Source organism: Mustela erminea, chromosome 5 (assembly GCF_009829155.1).
Source record: "Mustela erminea isolate mMusErm1 chromosome 5, mMusErm1.Pri, whole genome shotgun sequence".
Lineage (NCBI taxonomy): Eukaryota > Metazoa > Chordata > Mammalia > Carnivora > Mustelidae > Mustela > Mustela erminea.
Window position 1 is genome coordinate 144281680 of NC_045618.1, and position 17596 is coordinate 144299275.

A 17596-nucleotide genomic window follows, 5' to 3' on the forward strand; every position below is an offset into this window, starting at 1 on the left:
CCTTGGATGGCCAGGCTTGTCCCCCCACGAATTCAGGTTCAAGGTGCCTCACAGAACTTTTCACACCATCCAGTTGGTCTTTCGAGGCTCAGCTTGAGATGCCAACACAGACTAAAGACAAGATAAAACCAAGGGGAGACAAGTGATACCCTGGGAATCAGAGTCCAGCATGCAAAGTGAAGGGCTGACAGTCAGAGGGGGTGAGCATCTCCGGTGATCCAGCGAGAAGCACCAACCCAGGAGGAAAACGGGCGAAGGGCATGAACAGGCAACTCCCGCAGTGGACAATACACACATGAAGGTCTTCAGCTTGGTAAGAAATCAGTAAACATTTGAGAGGGTGAAGAATTAGACCCTCACTCTCAGGCAGACGAGGGGAGGGCACCTCCAGGCACTGACCCCTGCGCTGAGCAGGGGAGATGCTATGCACTTGGGTCCAGCAATTCTGGTGGGGGGGCATCTCATCCCACAGAAGCACTGGCCCACACGCCAACAGGTTCCGTGTCCAACAGTCACTACTGGGGTTCTTATCCTCTTGCTTACTCCTTTAGAATTTTAAGAAAGAAGTTAGACTTTATTTCATATCTCTATCTACTTCAGAGTTCAACCTTTGAGGAGAACACAGGTAACTACAAGCAACAAGGAGGTAGTGTGCCTGCTGTGTGTTTAATAGTGACAACCTGGAAACCACGTAGGTGACCGGCCAAAGGGGAAGGTCTAACATAATCACAATTCACCCTTCCCAGCTCTGGTTTTTGCCAAACAGCAGCTGGTCCCTGCTCCTCTCCTGGGCTTGTAGAGAGGGCTGTGGGCGCCTGAAGCCTAGGGACCAACTCCCTCGTATGGCCGAGACTCCACTCTTGCCCCTCACCCCCAGCAAGTTCCCCTGGCATCCCTGGGTCCCTGTAGGGTCTTTGGATAGGGCCATGCTGCATCTCGGGCTTTCTCATTGAATGAGCTGGTGGATTCTTATTTTGGCGTAGGCCCCCTGGAGGCAGGGCCCATCCCTGGAGAAGCCTGACTTGTGCAAGTATTTACCTGGGACAGTGCCGGTCATGCTGGAATAAATGTGACAGTGTCCCCTTCACTCTCAATGGGTCCTGGTTTAGAAGGTGAGTCATATGGCTGCCTTCTGCCCAACACGCACACCAGCATTACGGGGCCACAGGCAAGAACAGAGAGCCTGAGCTGCCCCTTCGTCGTGGGGAAAGGAGGGACCTCTGTCACAGAGAGCCGTCCTGAGGAGACACCACGCTCTCACAGGACACAGTTATGCCTGGCACAGAGCTAGCCTCAACGACTCGGCATTTTTAAATATTCTAACCTAAAAATGGGAAAAGAAAAGGCATACATGGGGCACCTGGGTGTGGCTCAGTGGGATCAAGCCTCTGCCTTCGGCTCGGGTCATGATCTCAGGGTCCTGGGATCGAGCCCCACATCCAGCTCTCTGCTCAGTGGGGAGCCTGCTTCCTCCTCTCTCTCTGCCTGCCTCTCTGTCTACCTGTGGTCTCTGTCTGTCAAATGAATAAATAAAATCTTAAAAAAAAAAAAGGCATACATGTTGTTTGAAAAATGCTGGGAGCCACACATGGATCTATCGCCAGCAGAGCCTCCTGGGGAGAGAATCGGCAAAAAGGAGAAAGGGACCCTTTCTGTTTTTATTCTCTGTACCTTCTTGGTGGTTTGAATCTTTCACAATCTTTCACAAGAGTATGTACAAGGGTACATACTTAGATATTACTTTTGTAGTTAAGGTCATTTTTTTTTTTTAAGTAAATTCTACCCCCAACATGGGGCTTGAACTCATGACCCTGAGGTCAAGAGTTAGATGCTCGATTGACTGAGCCACAGGGCACCCCAAGATCAGTGTTTTAAGAGGTAGTTCCCATTGGCAAAATGCGATCTTGTGGCCATCACTTCACTGACTTGCCCATAAAGTAAGTTGGACTGTCAGCCCGCTTTACAGGTAGGGAAGCTGAGGCTCAGGGGACAGGGCTTTGCCCACAGAGGTGGAGCTAATAAGCTTCATCTGGACCCAAGAAGGGAAGGCTTTGGTTTCGTGAGTTCCAAGGCGCCTTGGGGTTTCAGACTTCTTTGCGAGAGCTGATGAGAGCTGCGGCCCGTCCTCCTAGAAGTCTCTCTCCCTCACAGAAGGGAGGCCTCAGACCCAGGTTGGGGTGTGGGTCAGGGCCCCTCCATCCCGGGCCCGGGGAGTCTGGCAGCCAGTGAGCATTTCTAAGCAGCTTCACTCAGTAACCTTTCCAACGAACAGGCCCTTCGAGGACTAGAGGTGAGTGGGCACGAGAGACTTCCAGGAGGAGGTTACCTGAGATGAGGGGGAGTCACACGCAGCCCTTGTGTCATCCGTCAGGTCCCTTGGGCTCTGTGTCCACACACTGACCCCACGAGTCTGCACTGCTCCATCCCACCTCCCAGACCCAGTCTGCCCCCCAACTCCTGTGGAGCCATTTTCAGCCCCAGCCTCCTCCAGCCCGAAAGGGATCCTGTCAAAGCCACAACAGGTGGGGCCCTCTTCTGCTCAGAGCCTCTCTGCTTGACGATGCTGCCCATCTCAGACTAAGGCCCCTGCTCTGCCTCAAGGCCAGACCCTCTCACATTCCACCCGGAGCCTTGGCCAGTCATGCTCAGGTCGCCGGGCCCTTGCTCGTGCTGTTCCCTCGGGGCTGGACGGCCAGTCCCCAGAAGTCTGCATGGCTTCATTTTAGGTGTCACCTGACTAAAGGAGCTCCCCCAGCCTCTCTGGGTCCCTACCGTACTGTCCTGCACCTCTGGGGGGTTCTTCTCTGTCAGACCATAGGGAGGGGGGCCGGCCTGCCCCTGCGGGAGGGTAGTGGGTGCCACATAAATGCTGATGACTTAGTGGAGGAGTTGGGTGGGTGCATGGGGTCAGGGCACCCCGGGGTGGGGGGAGCAGGCAGGGGCGGGAGCCTAGCAGGCCTGGCTGGTTGTGGGGAGTGTGGGCCGGTCCTCATGCCTGAGGTGCCCCAGAGGGTAGGGAGCAGGAAGTACAGGGTTCATCCAGGCCCCAGAGCCCTTGCACTAGGAAGCCCCAAGCACAAGGCCAAGACTTCAGCAGAAGCCCAGCACTAGAGCAGAGCAGGGGACACAGAGCTGGCTGCTCAGGTGGAGGCCAGGTGCAGCTGCCTTGGGGACAGAGGTGGCAGGAGGGGAGCTGGTCAGCAAGGACAGCAGGGGGCAGGGCCGAAGGCTGAGCTTGCTTCCTCCCCCAGCACCCCCACGGAGGGCACAGTACAGCCCCCTGGCTCCATGACCTTGAGAGTGTCGGTGCCCCCTAAGGGCCAAGAGGTACCTGACTAAGCCCTCCGAACTGGGGCAGCAACTCCTCACTGGGCTGAACCAGGGCCATGGGGACAAGCAGTTCCCCCGTTGTCTGAGCCTTCGCCTTACTTTCCACCAACCGGTCATCGGTAGAGAGCTCTGGCCTGCGGTGAAGTGAGCCAGAGGGGGACGCTCAGGCCGTAGGGCCAGGCCTGGCACAGGTCGCACAGCACACTCTTAGTAACAGCGACCCTTGTGTGCCTGCTGAGCGTGGGAACACTCCCAAGCCGTGGGCGTCGGGATCCCCGCTTCTGAAGAAACCCTTTCTCTGTAGTGACTAGAGGCAAACAAGTTTGGGGAGGCGGCGCCAGTCGGCAAGGGGCCAAAGCAGGTGCATGGAGGGGCCGGGACGTTGACTTGGCTTGTGGCACCCATCGGGTGCAGGGCTTGGGAAGTTGGGTCCCTGCCCCGCGACCCTGGGGAGGGGGCCGTCACTAGCCGGAGCCAGTGTGGGTTAGGCTTCACTTGCCCTATGGGCACGAGGGACCAGAGCAGGCAGGGGGGTGGGCCCGCCCTACCAGTGCCCAGAGCGGGCCGACACCGTCCCCTGGCGGCCGCGCGCGTCTTCGCAGCCTGCAGCAGGTCTCGGGCCCAGCGAGCGTGTGGAGCCAGGTCGCCCGGGGGCAAGGACATCTGCGTGCCCTTACCCGGGCTTGGGTCTCCGCCCCCGACACCTCACCCCGCTCGCCACTCGCTACGTGGCCCCCGCCAGCCTCTGGGTCTCAGGCTCCGCTGTCAAATAGCCACGATCCTGCCCACTTTACCCCTGCGGCCTTCCGCTGCCCCGGCACCAGGTTCGCCCGTCCGCCGGGTCGGCCCGGTCCGCCCCGCCCCGCCCCGTCCGCCCCGCCCCGCCCCGCCTCTTCCCCCCCAACCGGCAGCAGCCCCTCCCCGGAGGCGGGGCTCGGGCCCGCCGCTGCCCTGACCCGCCAATCGGAAATCCCGGGGCGTAGGGGGCGGAGCGGATTGTTCCGCGAGGAGGGGCGAGTAGCCGCGGGCGGGGGGAGCCGGGTTTCCTCTCCCCGCGCCTCCCCGGCTCGGGAGCCCTCGGACCCCGCTTGGGCGCCGCGTGGAGAGGGCGGCTCTCCCGGAGCGGAAGAGGCCGAGGGGCGCTTCGATTTCCGGACCTGGGAAGTGAGGCCGAGCGCTGCTCCCAGCCCCCACCGAGAGTCAGCCTCAAGGCCGCCAGCCCGGCTTCTGCACCCTCCTGGCCTGCAGGCCGCAGTGACCCCGGGCACAGCCTCCGCTGCCCAACCTTAGCATTAGCTGTTCCTCCCCCAGGAACGTTGCCCACCCAGCCAGTGGCCTGAATAGCGCGCGCGCGCGCACACACACACACACACACACGCACACACACCTGCCGGCCGGGGGGCTTCCCTGACCCACAACACCAGCCCCTTCCCTCACTCTCCCCAGGTGCATTTTTATGATCCTCTTGAGAGCCAGCCCGGTGGCCACAGGGTGCACAGCTGGGACGTGGCCGGCCGGGACCCCAGCCATCCCTGTAACCCACTGCTGGGCCACCTCTCGTCTTACTGTGTTCCAAGACTGTCCTTTGCTTCCACTGCAGGGACCCCCCTCCCCCCAGGACACGCCTTAGGGATCCTACTGAGGGTCTAGTGCTATCTGCATGGGGAGATGAGGGAGCCCCAGGAAGCCTCCCCTTGCCCAGTGGGGAGCTGTGGTCCTTGAGGGTAAGGAAGGCCTTGCCAAGTGTCACTGAAGTCCTGGACTTTTCTTACGTCCACTGTGGAGGGAGAACAGGACAGGTCAGTAAGGCCTGGGAGGGCCTGGGAGGGCCTGGGAGGGTGAATTGGGTGAGTTGCCCACCTTCAAGAGGGATGGGCAGGGAGTGAGGAGCGGGAACACTGAGTCGCAAAGGACCGCCAGGGTGTATCAGCTGTCTGCTGCTGTGTAACAAACAACCCCACAGCAGGGGCGTGCGACAGCAGTGAGTCCGTATTTCTCACAATTCTCTGCACGGACTAGTGGGTTCTTTTGCTTTCCGTGACATCGGCTGAGCTCATGTCTACACCTGCGATGAGCCGGCTGCGGCGAAACACCCTCAGTGCTCTCATGGGCGGCTGGCGTGGGCTGTCCACCAGGAGCACGGCGGGCGGCCAGCTCCGGCTGTCGTCCCAGATCCTTTGGCTCTCTTCTCCGGGGCCTCTGCAGGCCTAACCGGACCTTCCTCGCAGCACGTGCATGGGCTTCACCGAGAACAAGCCCATGTGCCAGAGCTTATCAGACCTCTACCTCCATCACAGTTGCTCGTATCTCACTGGCCCAAACGAGGGACATGGCCGAGCCCAGAGTCAGTGTGGAATGAGACTTTCCCAACGCCAGGACTATCAGGAAGCGTGGTCCCTCGGGCACCCCCGATGTCACAGGTTGCCGCAGCGGGAAAGAACTGAAGACGGAGGAGACGGTGAACGTCGAGGGCTGGAAAAACCAGGGAGGGCTCCCAGAGGAGGAGGGCTTTGACCAACGAGGGGCAGGTGCTCTGTTCTCCTTCCTGCTCCTGTCCTGTGGCCCACGGAGGATAACCAACCGCTCTGTAAAGATATGAACTGGGAAATTTTCAGATTAAAGGTGGCGTTCTGTGGACAGTGAAAGCAGGGCGATGCGATGTGTCATGGGACATGGTGATGGGGCAGCTGCTTTAGATGGGGCGGCCGGGGACCACCTCCAAGAAGGGGACACTGAGGCTGAGCTCTGATGGACAGGTGTCAGACCTGAGGAATGCAGAGGGAATTCGAGTCCAGGCAGAGGGAACCATTAGAGCCAAGGCCCTGATTTGGGAGTGAGCTTGGCACACCTGAGGACCGGAGAGAAGGCCTGACGGGCAGGACGGGGTGGGCAAGGGGGCAGGGTGTGCAGGGCCAGATCGTGTCAGGCCTGTAGGCCTTGATCACGCAGCTGGACTTTTCTCCCCAAAGCGATGGAACAATATGACTGAACCCAACAGATAGCTGCTGAGCCCCTACTCGATGCCAGACACTGTCCTGGGCCCTGGGGACTCATCACTGACCAAAACAGAGAAACATCCCTGCCCTCATGGGTTATGATTTGATTTAAGAATTAAAAAAAAAAAAAGAAAAAGAAAAAGAAAAGAAAAAAAACAGGGGCGCCAGGGTGGCTCAGTCCGTTCAAGGTCAGACTCTTGCTCTCAGCTCAGGTCTCAATCTCAGGGTTGGGAATTCAAGCCCCGCAGTGGGCTCCATGCTCGCAGTTAAACAGTTAAACAAAATAAAACAAAACAGAAACACTGCTAAAGGGGGGACAAAAGTGGGGAAAGAGGGGGACAAAACTGGGGTGTCTGAGTGGGAAAAGAAAAAGCTGAGGAAGTAGAACTGTCAGGCCTAGGAACTGGGAGGGGTGAGGGAAAATAAAGTATATTCAAGAAGGAGCTTGGGAGATAATCTTCATGACTTTGGCATTAGACAAAGAGGTCTTAGATTTTTTTTTTTGTAGGAAAAAAATTGATAAAATGGACTTTATAAAAATTAAAAACATTTGCACTTCAAAAGATACCTTTGGGGCCCCTGGGTGGCTCAGTGAGTTGAAACCTCTGCCTTCGGCTCAGGTCGGGATCCCAGGGTCCTGGGATCGAGCCCCGCATCGGGCTCCCCGCTTGGCAGGGGGCCTGCTTCCCCCTCTTCCTCCACCTGTTCCACCAATTTGGGCTGTGTCTCCGAAATAAATAAATCTTTAACAACAAAAAAAAAGGAAATGCAAGTTAAAGCAGAATGAGACACCAGTACACACCTACTGGAACGTCTAACCATAGACTGAGCACACCCACTGTTGACAAGGTTGTGGAGGACCGGAACGCTCGCCCCGTGCAGGTGGGAATGTAAATGGTGTGGCTGCTTCGGAAAACAGGCAGTTCCTCACCTGTACTGTATGACACAGCAACCTTACTGCTCTGTATCTGCCCGAGAGAAATGCAAAGTAAGACCCACGCACAGATCTGCACGCGGACATCGCTGCTGAGAGCAACGGATGGAAGCCCGTGCTCACACAGAATGGATCAAGAAGACGTAGTGCACCCGCACCACGGAAAACCGCCAGCCGCAGAAGGGGATGAAAACACCTGATACATGCCGCGGGGTAAACCTCGAACACATGATAAGGGCAAAAAGCCGAACACGCCGTAGAGCCCACGAATGTGCTGTATACTGCAAATTGTGTTAAGAGGGTGGTGGTGTCACAATAAAAGATTCTTAAAAAGTAAGAAAACAAACACAAATATTACACATTCTGAGGTTCTGACCTTGAAGTGTAGGGAAGGGGCGAAGCCAGTGAGAGGTTGCCTGGGGTTGGAGCGGGAGCAGGGGTTACACCTGGATTGTGCTAAGGACTGAGGACCGCATACACTTCCTGGAAGGCTCTGACCTGCCCTTAAAGCCGGGGGATGTCATAGTGTATAAGTTATGCATCAATAGGGGCTTCGTTGGTTAAGTGTCCAGCCCTAGATCTGAGCTCAGGTCTTGATATTAGCATGGTGAGTTCAAGCCCCAGGCTGGGCTCCACGCTGGGTGTGGAGCCTGCTAAAAATAATAATTATTATAATATACATACACATATTTCTTAAAAAGAGAAAGGATGCAGGCCTAGGCCCAGGGAGTGGCCTGCGGCTCAGCTGAGAGCCAGCCAGCACCCACCCCCGCGCTGGGGGCAGCCCCAACCTTCCAGGTCTGCCCAAACCCTTGGGGCCTGGGGATTTTGCAGGGTGCCACCTCCTGTCCCTTAGGTCAGGAGCCCCTGCTGGGTGGGAGGGGTGCCCTCTGAGCTGTTTACAGCAAACCCTCCTTGAGGAAATGAGGCCTGTCTTGAATGATAGATGCTCCAAACCACAATCCCCCCAGTCTGCATTCTCCCAAACTGGGGAAATCTGTTTCCTTCCAATAACAAGCTCAGGGCCCAGGGGAGGCCCCGCCCAGGTGCGCAGGTGAAGCGTGCAATTAGTCCCAAACAATTAGAGACGCTCCTCTGTCGGGGCGGGGCCCAGCCCCTGCTAACACTTAAGGGAGGAAGGATCCCCAGGGAGAAGTCGACAGCGAGACAGCACAGCGTTCCAGGCTACCAGGCGGTGAGGCAGAAACAGCCTCCCCCACCCCAGCCCCGCAGGGGGACAGGGTATGGCTCTCTTGAGCCTGGAGCCCAAGGGCAGGGGTACCCACAGGTCCCTGTGCGCTGCCACTCACTGAAGAGTCAGTGCAGAGACCTAGACCCCAAAGAGGACACCCTAGGACTTGAGGTCGGGTCAAAAAAAGCGCAGGAGCTGAAGTTCTCACGGTGGGGGCCCCCCGAGTGAGAAAAGGGGTGCTGGCAGGCGGGCACAAGAGTGCGCTGCCCAGGAGAAGAGCAGCGTCTGGGGAGACCCTGGAACACCCCCTCAAAACACACCCCCCTCCTATCCCTACACCAACCAACTCCCCAGGCGCCAAGACTCAGGTGTCTTGTTAGAAAGGGCACCTGGGAGGCTCAGCCCAGATACACGAATGCTCCCCCAACCACCCTTGGTCATGGTCAAGCTTGGTCAGCTCAGACCTGGACCTTCATCCTCCTGGGGCCCTCAAGGTGCCCCCTACCGGCAGCCCCATCACACCGCCAGGGGACATCAGGTGCACAGGAACAGGCCCCGCGGCTGATTGGACCAGGCATGGACGCCTGACCAGGGGCAGCCCATCTGGACTGCCCAGTGACCTGTCAGGAACGGCCTGAGGAGAGCAGAGCCAATCTGATGCCTCCCCGGGACCCGAGTCAAAACAGAACCAGACGGACCTGTGGGGTAGGGACAGCTTCTGGCCGTCGTGGGTCCCTTAGGCCGGGGAGGGTGGTCCGGGGGAGGGTCACCAGCAGGGTTGAGGCCAAGGACCCTCGCAGAGGGAGAGGCTGGGAGAGAAGCCTGGGGTAGGCGTCCCCTTGACCCACCTCAGACTTCTCCAACCCAAGCTGTACCCAGGCCCACGCGGCTTTCCGCCATCACCTTGAACCCAACCTTGAATGTCTGTCCGTGAATCACCCGAATGGCTTCAGATGCCCACGGCCCCTCACGGCCACGCGCAGTGCACCTGTGTGCTCCAGAATGCGGTAACGTGAAGTCGCCACCACCAAGATGATGCTCCTGGTCCGCGCACCCATGTCCGTGGCGGCGCCACACGCACTCGGCGGCAGGTGGGAGACCCAGGTGTCCGTCAGCAGGTGACTGGAGTGGGGCGCCTGGTGGCTCAGTCGGTTAAGTGTCCTTTACCTCAGGTCGTGATCTCAGAGTCATGAGATCGCCCGACTGGGGCTCGTGCACCGGGTGTGGAGCTTAAAATTAAGGTACTCGGGGCGCCTGGGTGGCTCAGTCGTCACGCGTCTGCCTTCACTCAGCTCCTGACCCAGGGTCCTGGGATCGAGCTCCGCATGCGGCTCCCAGCTCAGCGGGGAGTCTGCGTCTCCCTCTCCCTCTGCCTCCCTCCACTCATGCTCTCTGTGTCTCAAATACCTAAAAAAAATTTTTTTTAATTAAGATTCTCTCTTTCCCTCTGTCTCTCTCCCAGCTTCTCTCTCTCTCTCAAATAAATTTAAAAAACTTAAAAATTAAAAAAAAAAAAAACAACAACAGTTGAGGGGCGCTTGGGTCTGCCTTCAGCTCAGGCCATTGATCCCAGAGGTCCTGGCATCCAGCGCTGCCTGGGGCTCCTTGATGGGGGGAAAGCCTGCTTCTCCCTCTCCCCTGCTTGTGGTCTCTGCCTCTCTCTCTCTGTCAAGTAGATAAATAAAATATTTAAAAATAACAAATTAATAAATTAAAATTTTAAAAACCCAGATGAATGATAAACAAAATGCAGTCTAGCTGTACCATGAAGTATCACTCAGTCGTAAACGGATGGAAATGCTGACCCGGGCTGCGGCACAGCTGAATGTGGGGGGCACGATGCTGAGGGACACAGACCAGTCGCAGAAGCACGAATCCCGCATGATTCCACTCAGACGAGATACACAGAGTCGTGAAATTCAGAGGCAGAAAGTAGGTTTCGGGGAGCCAGGGACTGAGGGGAGGGGGGAGTTCTTCCTGAACTCGGCCCTGGGTCCTGAGCAGCGGGCTGAGGAGCCTGGACGTTTGGGCAGCAGGATGTGGGGAGGGAGGGGACCTGGCCCCGGGAGAAGTCTCCCAATGGCTTCCTGGAGGCTCAGAGAGGGTAAGTGACCTGCCCAGGGTCACACAGCTGACATGGGGGCCACAAATGGAAACCAGTCACTCTGACCACAGAACTCACGCCCTCCTGCTACGTTGTTTCTCAACGAGGAGTGCAATGGGGGAGAATCGCCACAGGGCAGACATGGATCTGCTTCGGAGCGTCCTCAGACATTTCGGGTTGGAGGCAGGGAAGCAAGTGAAGGCGTGAAACTCCCTTCTTCATTACCTCAACATCAGTGCTTCGTTCCCCTGTTAGAAGGGCAGACTGCCACCCCCACAGGGATTCTTCAGTCAACCGAGGGATTTCGTGCTGGCAGCAGGTCCCATCTTCTGAGTTCATGGGCCTCCACAATTTAGGAAGCATGGTGGGAAAGTTCAAGAAGGTTATGTTCCATCTGCTGCTTCAGGGAGAAAGGACCAGCCTGCCTTGTGACAAGCTTCAGGAAGACTCACCAAATGAAAGGGTCAGTCCCCTGCAACAGGAACAGGTCAGCAAGGGGGCCATTGGTGGCTGCCCTCCCAAACCCCACAGGTCGGCCATAGGAACGCCAGCCTCCTGCTCCAGGGTCCTACTTGTTATCTCTGAGCCACAGCAGTGTGGGAGGGAGGCAGACAAGGCCGAAAGGCAGAACTGAAGCCAGAGAGGCCAGGGGCCTGGAGAGCACAGAAAGGTCGAGGAACGGGGAGGGAGAGGACACTGACAGGGACCCCAGAAGACTGGTTTCCTCCTCCTCTATGCTTCCTAGGACCTATACCCCTACTTCACATACCCGCTACAAAACAGACAATGTATGTCTTCCTTAAAAAGGTCAAGGACTTAGCGACTTCTTTGGAATTTTCCAGCAGGACAGATAACATCTAAGGAGTGACCCGCTGGGTCATCCTTTCCAAGACCACTGACTCACCAAGTCCCCTGGCTCCAGGGCATAACCGACTTTGGGAGGACACCCAAACACTTGTCTTTCTGCCTGGATGCCTGAAAAGATGTGTGCATGGGACCACGATCCTCATGAATACCCTGGACCCCAAGCAAAGACCAGACATCCCTCTGCTTTCCACGTCTCCCAGACACTCTGTCTCTACCCGCTCTATGTGCCTTCGACAAGTTCTGCTCTCGCCTCTGCTGGCTCGCATTTGATTTCCCTCCTGTGAGAAGCCAAGAACCCTCTTGGCTGTCCTGTGTGACGCCCCCTCCACCCCCCAGGTCCTCAGACCCAGCCAGTCTGCATCAAGGAGGCCTGGTGAGGGGACTGTGGCCCTAGGCCCCCGTGGTCCTCTGGGTTTGACCATGATTCCAGCTTTCCAGCCATCACCAGGCTGTGTCCTGGAGAGAGGACACCTGCTGCTTCTCTCACTTGCCCCAAGGGCCTGGAGAGCGGTGCAGCTACTCCTTAAGCCCTGGGGCCCAGGGTGCCCTGGGGATGACAGAGACCCCTAAGACAGTGAGAAGAGCATTGGACTGAGTCAAACAGATGCAGAAGAAACCCCCAAATGATGGCTTAGACAGGATGAAAGTTTAGTTTTCTTTCTCACTCAAGATGTTTATAGGTGGGGGCGTCTAGGTGGCTCAGTGGGTGAAGTGTCTGCCTTCGGCTCAGGTCACAGTCCCAGGGTCCTGGGATCGAGCCCCGCATCGGGCTCCCTGCTCAGTCTTCCTCTGTGCTGTCTCTTGTATGTATGTATATTTCTCTCAAATAAATAAATAGAAGTCTTGGAAAAAAGGTGGCCAGGGATTCTATGTCAAGCAGTATCATGGTGCCAGGAGCCTGGGCTCCGTCTATAGTGTGGTTGTGCCATGCAGAGTTTTCATTTCCAAGATCATTTCACAGTCCAAAATGGCTGCCGAGGCTCCTGCCATTATATCTGTATTATAGGCAACAGCAGAAGGAAGGGGAGGAGGGTGTGCCCTGCCCTTTAAGAATGCTTCCTGATGTCAAACACTGTATTTACATCCAGGCCAAAGTTCAGTCACATGACCACACCTAAGCCTAATGGAGACCAGGAACTACCTTAATTTTTTTTTTTTTATTTATTCATTTTGATGGAAAGAGATCACAAGTAGGCTGAGAGGCAGGCAGAGAGAGAGAGGAGGAAGCAGGTTCCCCGCGGAGCAGAGAGCCCGATATGGGGCTCGATCCCAGGACCCTGGGATCATGACCTGAGCTGAAGGCAGAGGCTTTAACCCACTGAGCCACCCAGGTGCCCCCTTAATTTTTTTTTTTAAGCAAGATCTTCTTTCTTTCTTTCCTCTTTTTTTTTTTTTTTAAGATATTATTTATTTATTTGACAGACAGAGATCACAAGTAGGCAGAGAGGCAGACAGAGAGAGAGGAGGACGCAGGCTCCCTGCTGAGCAGAGAGCCCGATGTGGGGCTCCATCCCAGGACCCTGGGATCACAACCTGAGCTGAAGGCAGAGGCTTTAACCCAGTGAGCCACCCGGGTGCCCCTTAATTCGTTTTTAAATAAAGATTTATTTATTTCTTTATTTGAGAGAGAACGGGGGCAGGGGGTGGGGGGCAGCGGGAGAGGGACAAGCAGACGCTGGGCTGAGTGCAGAGCCAGACTGGGGCTCCAGCTCATGATGCTGAGATGATGACCTGAGCTGAAATCAAGAGTTGGAGACTTAACCAACTGAGCCACCCGGGTGCCCACAGCTGCTGCTTCTCCTCCTCCTCCTCCTTCTTTTTAATTTAAATTCAGTTTAGCTAGCATATACTATATTTATTAGTTTCCGAGGTAGAGGTCAACGATTCATCAGTTGCGTGTAACACCCAGGGCTCCTGCCACGCGGGTCCTCCACCCGCCCAGGGAGGCAGGAAGGACAGTCTCCCGATTTCGAGATGGGTCTCAAGCTGTTTCATACAAAAGTCCTGTGACCTTAGTGATTAAGAACAGGGTTCTGGGCCGGATAACCTTTGTTCAGATCCTGAACATACACGCGTGAGCCGTGCAGCCGCCGCCGTCACAGAGCCTCTCTCTGCCTCCTATTCTTCATCTGCAAACCAGGAGCCAGTGAGGTGAAGTGAGATCCTTTCTTTTTTTCACTTATTCTGGCCCCCCCCCCCCCCCGCCCCCGAGGAGAGGGGTGGGGCACCCAGAGGAGGACCCGGCTGGTGAAGGCTCCGGGGGCCCCGGACCCCATACCCCTCAGCTGCTGTGGAGTAAACAAGGGAACCCCTCAGGGCGCAAGGCAGGGGACCACCGTCCAATCCTGCCGTCAGTCAGGCCCCTAGACTAAGACCCTCGGGGGCCTCCATGGCCTCAGTGGGCCCAGGCCCAGGCCCAACCTGCTCTTTTGGTATCTGAACCCCTCTCTCATGGGTTCCTGACATGAACAACCTCCTTCCTCAGGCAGGAGAGGAAGCAGGACCAGCTCGCCCTCCTCCCATGGGGACCTGGCGCTTCTCTGTTCCTGTCAGCCTGGCTGTGAGGGCCACAGGGTCTCCCCCTGCATCTTGTCAGGGCCCCTGACAAGATGCGGGGGGAGGCCCAGTGCCTAAGACCCACTGACCCAGCTTCAAATCAAGTCTGCCATTTCAGGGCTGTGTGGCTTTAGGCAAGTCACTTAACTCTCTGGGCTCACTTCATTGGTAAAATGAGGATAACGTGGGATTCTTGTGAGGCCGCAAATGGCATCTGTTGACTGGTGTGTTTCTGTACATTCACACTTTCTGGCTTTCCACAAGCGCTTGCCGGGAGGCCCTTGGGGACACATCCTCCCTGGCAGAGCGAGGGCAGTGAGGGGCGCAGAGGGGCTGCCCTCAGGGGAGTACCTAGCTGGGGCGGGTAGAGGAGAAGCAAAGGCAGGAGCTGTGAATATTTAGGAGTGGCAGACCGGACCGCAGACTGAGCAGTGTGAAGGACCTGGCCTTGGGGGATCAGGAGGAGTCTGTGCGGGGAGGGAGGTGCTTTCTGCAGAGATGGGCTGGGGGGGGCGGGGGAGGGGGGCTGGCCCAGGAGGTCAGGCGGGGGCAAGGGTGACCTTGAGAGCCCAGGATACCTATGGAGAAACAGGCCGCGGGCAGAACCGGTACCTGAGGCCTGCTACAGCCTTCCAGCAGGCCCAGCCTCCCACCACTGTAGGTGGGCGGGCCAGGTCCCCAAGCCCCGCCCCACAGAGGACGTGGATTTTGTAGAAGGTTCCAGAGGTTTAGGGGCCTGCCTCAGCTCCACCCCTTTGAAGTTCTTGGCTCCAGCCGAGTTCTCTGTTCCACCGTCCCAAGGCCACCCGGTTCATGCAGGGAAGCAGGGCCCAGCCGGCGTGTGCCAGGCTGGCTCTTCCCTGCTGGGGGTGGGTCCTTGAGACGGAGCTCTTTCCCATTCCCCAGGCTGGAGACTGAGCCCCGGTGACCTGTGAAACGCTGGGGCTTTGCTCCGTCCCCAGAATCTTATGTAGCGTAGACCATCAAGCCCCAGCGTGGGACTCTGCCAGGTGGCCAGCTGGCCGGGCCCACCCCTGAGGGCTCAGATCCCCACCTCTGGGACTGGAGCCAGCCCCAGGGTCCAGCTCCGGGGGGGGGGGGGGGGTCCAGGATCCAATGAGAGTATCACTTCACGCTCTAGTCAAGGAAGCTCCTCCCTGGCCTGGGATGGGCCCTGGGCATTGCCACACGCGCATGACCATGGCTGTCCTGTCCCAGCATGTACCCGTTCCCCAGCGCCCCAAGCAGGGGTGGCCAGGATGCCTGGCCTGGCTTTTCACATAGCCCCAGAGGGTTAGGAGTGGGGAGGTCCCCTTGCATGGCCTCCCCTTCCACAGCCCAGCGGCCACCGAGCCTCAGAGGGTGGGAACTGCAGACAGGGGGATCCCAGGGCCTGGGCTGTGAAGTCCAGGGTTTTGCAACCCCTCTGCGACCTGGAGAGAAGGTAAAGGTAGTAGCTTTGGGGACAGCCTCCTGAATGCAGTAGACCCCAGTGCCCAGGGGCTCCAGAGGCAGCCGGCAGGCAGGGAGCCAGAAGCCCCTCATTTTATGGCGGAGGAGACGGAGGCCCAGGCCTTGGAGATGGCCAGGGATCTGTCCCAGAGCTCCTCTGGGCCCTCAAGGCTGGCGAGGGGTACACTAGGAGCAGCACACCAGAGCCAAGACGACCCCCGCCCCTCCTCCACCCGGGCTTTCCGGCCTCCTAGGGAGAGGGCGTGGCCTCTCCCAGTTGGGAGGCTGGAGGCCCTTTCTGGGGAGCCTGAGGCGCTCGGCTGGCTCCCTCCCCGCGGCTCCCCCGCCCCGGCCGGCGCTTCCCACCCCCATCCGGCTCCTCCTCCACCGTCTGGCTCCTGCGAGAACGCCCACGGCCCGCCAGGCCTGGCAGGGAAGCGCCCACGCCCGACCCCACCCCCAGCCTCCACGGTGCCTCTTGGTTCCGGGCCTTTCTGGAAGAAACTGAGGCCCTGAGGCGGTCAGCGCTCCCCCTGCCCCCCCCCCCCCCGCGCCCCCAGCCTCTGAGGGCCCACAGGAGTTTCCCCGACACACTTTGCAGGACGCTGCACTTCAGCGAGGTCTCCTGGCCACCTTCTCTGCAGCGCCTACCCTGAAGGGAGGCAGCTGGGGTCGTCGGGGGGCAGGGGTCACCCCCATCCATAGCGGGATTCTCCCCGCAGGCTGGGAGGGAGCTGGGGCCCAGACGTGAGCAGCGCTGCCCAGGAGGCCTCTCCACCGCGTGCTCCCAGGCTGCCCTGAGTGGAGGGTCTTGATGGCACTGTGGGCTGAGGGGGCAGGCCAAGCCCATCTCTTACCAAGGACAGGCTCTGCCTCTCTGGCTTTGTCCCAGGCTGTACAGGCAGGCAGAGTCTGACTTGAGATCCGAGGAGGCCAGATGGGAGGGGGCTGGAGAATTTCGTCCCCTGCTCTGCGTCTCTGCACAGGTCGCGTGTGTGTGTCCCGTGCAGTGTCTAAGCGAATGCGTGCGTGTCTCGGGGAGTGTGCTAGGTGACAGTCGCTGGGGGCATATTCGTGTGTAAGTGGCACTGTTCCCCCAGGCAATAAATCTCAGTATTGGGATACATACCTAGGAAAGACTTCCTGCTCCCAACACTCCCCTGGGCCTTTCATCAGGCTGTCGAACTCCTCCGAGCATCTTCTGGGTAGAGCAATACATTCCCTGAGAGAGACCAGCCGTCCAAGCCTGGAGAGCAGGTCCTTGGATACAGCCCCTCGTCCACCACCGAACCCCTCTAACAGCAGCTTCCTTGCCTGGAAGGCAGGTGAGCGACGTGTCCCCAGGTCACAGAGAAGCACTGAGGCAGGAAAGTGCCCAGCGGCCTGCCCCAGGTGACTGGGCTGTTGACAGGATTTGGGAAGGCCTTGTCTCTTGTCCTGCTCCGCTCCTAACCTGGGAGGCTCGACCTACCACAGAGAACTCCCCGGCTCTGTTTCACCAGCTGAGAGTGAGGAAAAAGGTTTCTTTAGCCAGATCTGTCTTTTTCAAAGGTTTCCTTGTATGACTGACTCATTTGGCTCGGTGCCCCCTACTTTCCTTTTACCCCCTTTTTTTAAAAAAAGATTTATTTATTTATTTGACAGGCAGAGATCACAAGTAAGCAGAGAGGCAGGCAGAGGGAGAGGGGGGAAGCAGGCTCCCTGCTGAGCAGAGGCTGGATCCCAGGACCCTAAGACCATGCCCCAAGCTGAAGGCAAAGGCTTAACCCACTGAGCCACCCAAGCACCCCTCCTTCTGCTCCTTTTAATCCTTTTAAGCTGCTCCTGAGGCCTGGACCTTGTCGGCCTCCATTATGCTGTGGGTCAAGTGCAGAATGACAATCAGAGATCCCCACTGGACAGTGGATGGAGGAATCGGGAGCCCAGCACCCAGCCTGCATGGCTCCCTAATGCTCGCCGGGTGTATATGACCACACTCCCTGCAGAGGCCAGCAGACGGAGACTCGGCGTATGAAAACCTTGCTCAGGGCCCAGCCCTGGTCCCAGGCTGCATTTGACTTTCATACACCCATGACACTACCTGCTGAGGCTCCTGCCTCCATTAAAAATATGAAAGTTTTATTATTGTATTAATTTTTTTTAGAGCAGTAGAGCATTGGGAGGGG

At 57.7% G+C, this 17596-nt stretch overlaps 1 long non-coding RNA gene across 2 annotated transcripts in view; it reads right to left on the minus strand.

The window, feature by feature from the left end:
* The window catches only part of LOC116591926, a 28198-nt gene that overhangs the window by 6910 nt on the left and 3692 nt on the right, over positions 1-17596 (minus strand). The window contains exons 2-5 of one of the 2 annotated variants that reach the window (XR_004286246.1): positions 16561-16745; positions 16289-16343; positions 13358-13552; positions 9741-9744 (exon numbers count right to left, since the gene is read on the minus strand). This is a non-coding gene — a long non-coding RNA (uncharacterized LOC116591926). Of the gene's footprint in view, positions 1-9740; positions 9745-13357; positions 13553-16288; positions 16344-16560; positions 17068-17596 lie in introns of those variants that run through there. The other variant, XR_004286245.1, reaches the window with a different exon arrangement.